This window comes from Hakea prostrata, chromosome 9 (assembly GCF_041222555.1).
Source record: "Hakea prostrata isolate BN-2017 chromosome 9, UWA_Hpros_2, whole genome shotgun sequence".
Lineage (NCBI taxonomy): Eukaryota > Viridiplantae > Streptophyta > Magnoliopsida > Proteales > Proteaceae > Hakea > Hakea prostrata.
The window spans coordinates 32,172,978-32,180,454 of NC_142608.1; positions in this window are offsets into that span (position 1 = coordinate 32,172,978).

The following is a 7,477-nucleotide window of genomic DNA, read 5'->3' on the forward strand; positions in this document are numbered from 1 at the left end:
AATTACCAAGCCCAAACATGGACCATTTGCAAAATAACAATTTCGATTTGTGTGGTTTGGGTCCGGGTTAATTTGGGTTTGAATTAATTAATGGTTTGTGCTAATGGTTCAATTTTGGGTTTTGAGACCATTACCAACTTGTTATCAAGTTATTATAGATTTCAAATTAAAATTTATATGGGTTTTGAATCTTAAGATCTTCTATCTCTTGGAACACAACATGCAAATTGTAGAGTTTGGCAATCATGTTTTGCTACCATTTCTTTTAATTGTGTGTGTTTTTTAATTAGTTTAGTTAGCAAATATAATGGACAACAAGCTTTACTAGATAAACCTATGGTATACATAGGAATAAAATCTTTTGTTTATCTATTTTTTTTAATAAATTTATAACAGATTATGGCAGTTTGAGAATTTAGTATGGTTTAGATTTAGACAGCATGAAAATAAAATAATGAATAATTCCCTATGTTGCTTTATATTTACCATGATATCCTAAAGAATATGTTGCCTTTATTTACCAAAAATATCCAAAAAAACAGTAGGGCTGGTTCAAACAAGGTCTTGTCAAATACATTTAGCCTGATCATCCAGACTTTAATTTAAGTTCATAATGACTTGGCCTCGACATACCCTATAAGAATTTTGAATTCAAACCCATTTGAGATGGGGGAGGAAGTCATGGCTAGGATGGATTCAGGAGATTTTTATTTGCAGTTGTCGCTGGCTGTTATGGACAGTTTTGATCGCGCCATGTTAGCAAAAAATAATTGAACGGTTGAGAATGAAAGGACGGTATACTTGCAAATTTTTATTTTTATTTTTACATTTTAAGGATTTAAAATTCCTAATTTACAAAATGAGGTCCCTCTCCTCATATACCCAACTCCCAAATCCTTCTCCCAAATTCCCGTCTTTAGCGAGCTTCTCAAAGTTTTGCCCTGCCTGAGTCCATCCCTCACCACCTTTGCGATTGCTAACTAATCGGAGTCCACGAAGAGCTTTTTGAGCACTAGATTTAGTACGATCGAGTTTAGCTTCTGTTTTCGTATATTAAGAGTTGCAAGAATAGAATCAATTCCAAAAGCAGCAGCAATACCAGCAGTCTGCGATGTGCGATGCAGAAAGGGATTTTCCACGGCCCCATGAGAATCTCTGAGAGAATTGTCTCATCTTTGACGCTGCTTCATAGATACGATTAGACGTATTTCTCATCAACGTCGACGACCTAGACATCGACGGCGAGTGAAATCCATTTTCGGGGGGGGGGGGGGGGCGGATTCGATATCAAGAACTCCAACACGTTCAACTCTCCGGAGAATAATGGTGTCGTCATCCTTGAAATCAAGAGTCACTTCGATGTATTCCTCAATTTCCTGCGAAGATACACCGTTGAAAGCACTGTCGGAGACTCCATCGTCCCATCGTTGTTCATGCCTCCAGATCGCCGGTTGAGAATAATGAGAGAGAATTAGGGAGTCGGGCATATGAGGCAAGGGACTTAATTTTGTAAATTAGGAAACTTTAAATCCTTAAAATGAAAAAGTAAAAATTAATATTTACAAGTATACGCCTACCCTGTGATTCTCAACCGTTCAATCATTTTTGGTTGATGTGGCGCGATCAGAGCCGTTTGCAGCAGCCAGCAGTTGGTGTAAATAAAAATCTGGATTCAGGCCATCGGGCCAAACTTCTAACCTAGTCTCTTTTTTTCTTTCTTTTCCGGTAGAACTTCTAACTTATAGTCACAATTAGGTCAAAGCCCGATTAAAGCTTGAGCCTAACTAAGCTATATTTTCTTTTGCGGGGTAAAAACTACTCTGTACTTGATTATTAAAAAGATAGGCTTTTGCGTTGGAAGCCAAAGCACTATGATAGATGGAGATGTCAGTATCAAGATTGTTTGATTTCCATTTGTTGTGGTCGAACCATGATTTGGTCTGGTCGAGCACTTGGCTCAACCAGACCGCTATGATTCAAAGCCAAACCCGAGTTAACACTTGGGACACGATTAGGGGTCATGAGAGATAAAGAGGAGAAGTCCTTATCAAACTCAATCACTACAATTCAAGTGGACTTCAACTAACCTAAGAAGAGATCTATTCCTGATACAATTCTAAACAAGAACTCCACAGATGATCGACTAATGACAACTATATAAAGGGATATCACCATCAAGAGAAGGTATGCGCTCTTAAGTTATTCAAAGAACTTGAGAGATTGGGTGAGAGGATACTAATTTGTTCGTTGGAGACAATAGTTGACCACACCGGTCGAGCACATTTTTGAAGGTTCAAACGACCGACCAGGAGGGACCGAATTCTGCAACAACATTGGCGCCGTCTGTGGGAATTGATCAAGAAGTCATAATGCATACCAAATTAGGTTTGTTGGTTGGGAGTGAATCAAGTGGAGAAAAGGAGATAAATAAAGGACAAACATCGCCGGGAATTGACAAATTCCCAAACACGAAACCCTACTAGATCCACCATCAAACCAGTTCGTGACTATGGGGCAGTTCAATGATTTGCAGAAACAACTCTTAAGTTTAAACGAGCTGGTTCGAATGAGTATCCGCCAACAAGTTGCTCTAGGAGTGGGACAATAGGTTGATTTAATCAACCCAGGTGAAATAGGAGAAGGCCACCGGAGACATAAAGAAGTTCCTGGATCGTTGCTCGACCAAGCAGCAAGATCGACCTCCAAAAACCTGAGCAAGGGTAAGGAAAAGGTTGGAGAAAGATCTCGAGCACTAAGAGAGATAGCGCCCCAGGGCCCTCCTCCCTGGTATGAGCAAGAGGATCGACACATCAGTACTTGTCATGTTGGTGGTAATCAACATGAAGAAGTTAATAAAGGAGTTCATACCGAACACGCTGATTATGTTAATAAGCGATTCGACAAACTCGATGAAAAGCTGCAGAAGTTGAAAGACTCAGGCAAAGATGCTCTCTATTCAGTTTTGAAAGAAGATCCTTTCATTTGAACTATTTCGAAGCCAGAGATGCCAAAGAATTTCAAGTGTCCGACCTTCACTATGTTTGATGGAACCAGATGTCCACAGCATCACATTATGCACTATAAGTCGGTGATGTCATCATTCTGACATAGTGAAGTGGCAATGTGTAGAATATTTCTAGCATCCTTGATTGGAGCAGCATCTGGATGGTTTCTAGGGCTCTAGAATGGCTCGATCAAGAATTTCGACCACCTAGGTCGAGCATTCTTGTCATGATTTCAGAGTGGAGTTAGCGCTAAGAAAAGAGAATGTTGGAAAATGCCATGTCGGCATTTGTTACATCAGCCTCCATTGGTTTTGATGATAAAAGACATGAATTACTAATGGCTATATTGAGTTTTGATGTTTTAGTTCAAGATGAGAACAAGTGAACCAACTCCAAGTCAAAGCCATATGCCCATACTCAAGTCAAGCCCAAGCCAAGATCATTCCAAGATGGACATGAAGATGGACAAGAAATCTAAGTCAAGATGACCATGCCAAGATGAACATGAAAATGATCATGGAGTACAAGAAGACTCAAGAACTTCAATGATCAAGACTTAGATGAAATTAGGACTTAGGACACCTCCATATGCACTTTAATGTAAATGTATGTAATCATGTGCATATCATGTCACTAGACTGACCTAGGACATAGTAGGAAGGTGTATGGGGCTTAGGGTTGAACAAAAAGTCCAAAAACCCAAGCCAAGTTCATGTCCTAAAGTAGGACAGCAAACAGGGCACCAGACGGTCGACTGTCGGCAGATGGACGACCGTCTGGTTTGCTGTGACTGATTCTAAGTCACAGAAGCTTAGACGGATGACCGTCTGAGACCGAATTCCATCTGGGCAGACGGAATTCCGTCTGGTTTAACTAAGCCATAACGGCTAGTTTTGAACGGATCTTTTCCAGACAGACGACCGTCTGGACTGAAAATTGGACTAAAATTATGTCCGTTTTCTATCCGTCGAGGATTGGGCTAAGGCACTCAAAGGACTTCTTAAGCCCAATTCACCCCTTTTGAGAGGGTTAAACCTCACACTTGATCAACTACTCCCCAAGTAATCTCAAGCTCTCAAAATACAAGAAAGACATTGGGTTTTGCCTCTCACCCTCTCTCCAACCTTGAAGAACATACCAAGGTGTTAAAGTAAGCTTGTGGAAGTCAAGTTTGAGGTGATTGAAGGCTTTGGTGGTGCATGCATTTCATATCTTGAGCATACAACTCTTATTGCATCACACACACACAAGAGGTAAAGTGTCACACCTCTTGTTAAGGTAACATCCTTCTCTTGTAACTGTTTTCAATTCTAGTCTAGGTAGATTAGAATTGGTTTTGGGTACTCTTGCCCGTGAACAAAGATTGGTTGGGTGCTCTTGCCCATAAACAAAGATTGAAGGGGGTGCTCTTGCCCTAAGATAAACAAAGATTGTAAAGGGTGCTCTTGCCCCATAACAAAGATTGTAAAGGGTTTGATCTCTACCCATTGTATTGAAAGAGAATCACTAGTGAAATACTCTCTTGAGGCCAAGAGAGGAGTGGACATACACTTGCAAAGTCGAACCACTATAAAATACTTGTATTGTGGTTGATTATATTGTTTAATTTCATTTGAATTTTCAATTTACCTTGTATTTCCGCACAAATAGAAAAATTGGGACAATCCACTAGTTGCAACCTAATCAACCCCCTCTAGGTTGCACCAACAATTGGTATCAGAGCGGGAGCTCAAATTAAGATTGAAATCAATCTTTAAAAGAGTCAAAAATCATGGACTTTCCTTTTTATGAAGCTCCTTCAAGAACCGAAGGTCTTAACACCTCTAGATCTCCATACTTTGATGGAGAAGGTTTTGCCTATTGGAAAAATAGGTTTGAAGACTTTGTTTGCGCACATGATTTCGATGTGTGGAACATCATAACATGTGGACCTAATGAAGTTCTCAAAATAGATGAACTAGGCAATAAGGTACCCAAACCCAAAACCGAGTGGACTCCAATCGATAAGGTTAAAATTCAATTAAACCATAAAGCAAAAATATTTTTGCAATGTGCTTTAAGTGAAAGAGTCTACAATAGATGTGGCATTTGCAAAAGTGCCAAGGAAATTTTTGATAAGTTGGTGGTCACATATGAAGGGACGGACCACATAAAAAAGATGAACTTAGATGTTTATATGCTTCAATATGAAGAATTTAAGATGTTAGATGATGAGAACATTACTTCTTTATTTACTAGATTCACTAACATTGTTAACAAGTTGCATAGCCTTGGAAAGGAGTTGGCAAATGAGGATGTGACAAGGAGAATTCTAAGAGCCCTTCCACCCTCATGGAGACCCAAAAAGACCGCAATTCAAGAAGCGGAAAATCTGTCAAAAATCACCATTGATGAGCTTAGGAGATCTTTGCTTGCTCATGAAGCGGAGCTTGAAGAAGACAAGCAAGTTCTAGCAAGTGTGTGACAGGATCGAAAGAAGAAGTCCATAGCTTTAAAGAGTAGCACCAAGGAAGAAAAAGAAAGTGAGGGTGAAGGAGAAGACTTGGAAATTGAGCTTTACCAAATTGCCAAAGAGTTCAAGAGACTTCTCAAAAAGAAAGGAGCAAAGCATTCTCACAAAGGAGAATCTTCAAAGGAACACAAAGGTAAAAATCTTTCTAAGGAAAGAACTTGTGTATCTAATGTTACTTGTTGTAAGTGTAGGAAATCGGGTCACATCAAATCCGAGTGCTCGAATGAAGAAAAGAAGAAAGCCTATATGGCTGAAATATCCTACATCACAAGTGATGATGAAGAAGAGAAGGAGGAGATCGATGAGGAAAAAAACAATTTGGCTCTAATGGGCAAAGTCCAAGGAAGAACAAGAAGACCTTGAGGTAAATTCTTCCTATAATCTTAATTCCATTAGCAATGATGATAGGGGCTTAAATGAAATAATTGACATGAATAGGGACAACTTAATTGAAGTCTTGTCCAAAATAATTAAGGACCCCGAAAAAGTCTATTAAGGGAGAGTATAGTGTTATCTTTTCCTTTTATGCATTCATGTAGGGGGAGAGTGCATATGTGAGGGAGATAATTTCTTCTTATGCATTAATTTAGGGGGAGCATAAGAAAAGAGGGAGAGTTATTTTAGGGGGAACATTTCATGCTTATCCCGTTTTTATTAATGACAAAGGGGAAGTGCTATTTGAGGGGAAGCATCTCCTATATTGTTTGTTGATGACAAAAGGGGGAGAGAATTGAATGTATTAGATAATTCATTGGGAAAACATATGATAATATGCATATGAATGAGTATTCATTGTTGTTAATGATCATTCATATTTTTCCATCATTCATGTGTTTGTCATCATCAAAAAGGGGGAGATTGTTGGAAAATGCCATGTCAGCATTTTCCACATCAGCCTCCATTGGTTTTGATGATAACAAACATGAATTACTAATGGCTATATTGAGTTGTGATGTTTTAGTTCAAGATGAGAACAAGTGGACCAACTCCAAGTCAAAGCCATATGCTCATACTCAAGTCAAGCCCAAGCCAAGATCATGCCAAGATGGACATGAAGATGGACAAGAAATCTAAGTCAAGATGACCATGCCAAGATGAACATGAAAATGATCATGGAGTACAAGAAGACTCAATAACTTCAATGATCAAGACTTAGATGCAATTAGGACTTAGGACACCTCCATATGCACTTTAATGTATCTGTATGTAATCATGTGCATATCATGTCACTAGACTGACCTAGGACATAGTAGGGAGGTGTATGAGGCTTAGGGTTGAACAAAAAGTCCAAAAACCCAAGCCAAGTCCATGTCCTAAAGTAGGACAGCAAATAGGGCACCAGACGGTCGACCGTCTGGGCAGACGGACGATCGTCTGGGCTGATGGACGACTGTTTGGTTTGCTTTTACTGATTCTAAGTCACAGAAGCTCAAACGGAATTTCCGTCTGGTTTAACTAAGCCATAACGGCTAGTTTTGAACGAATCTTTTCCAGGCGGACGACCGTCTGGACTGAAAATTGGACTAAAATTATGTCCATTTTCTATCCATTGGGGATTGGGCTAAGGCACTTAAAGGCCATCTATTTAAGCCCAATTCACCCCTTTGGAGAGGGTTGAACCTCACACTTGATCAACTACTCCCCAAGTAATCTCAAGCTCCCAAAATACAAGAAAGCCATTGGGTTTTGCCTCTCACCCTCTCTCCAACCTTGAAGAACATACCAAGGTGTTAAAGTAAGCTTGTGGAAGTCAAGCTTGAGGTGATTGAAGGCTTTGGTGGTGCATGCATTTCATATCTTGAGCATACAACTCTTATTGCATCACACACACACACACAAGAGGTAAAGTGTCACACCTCTTGTTAAGGTAACATCCTTCTCTTGTAACTGTTTTCAATTCTAGTCTAGGTAGATTAGAATTGGTTTTTGGTACTCTTGCCCGTGAACAAAGATTGGTTGG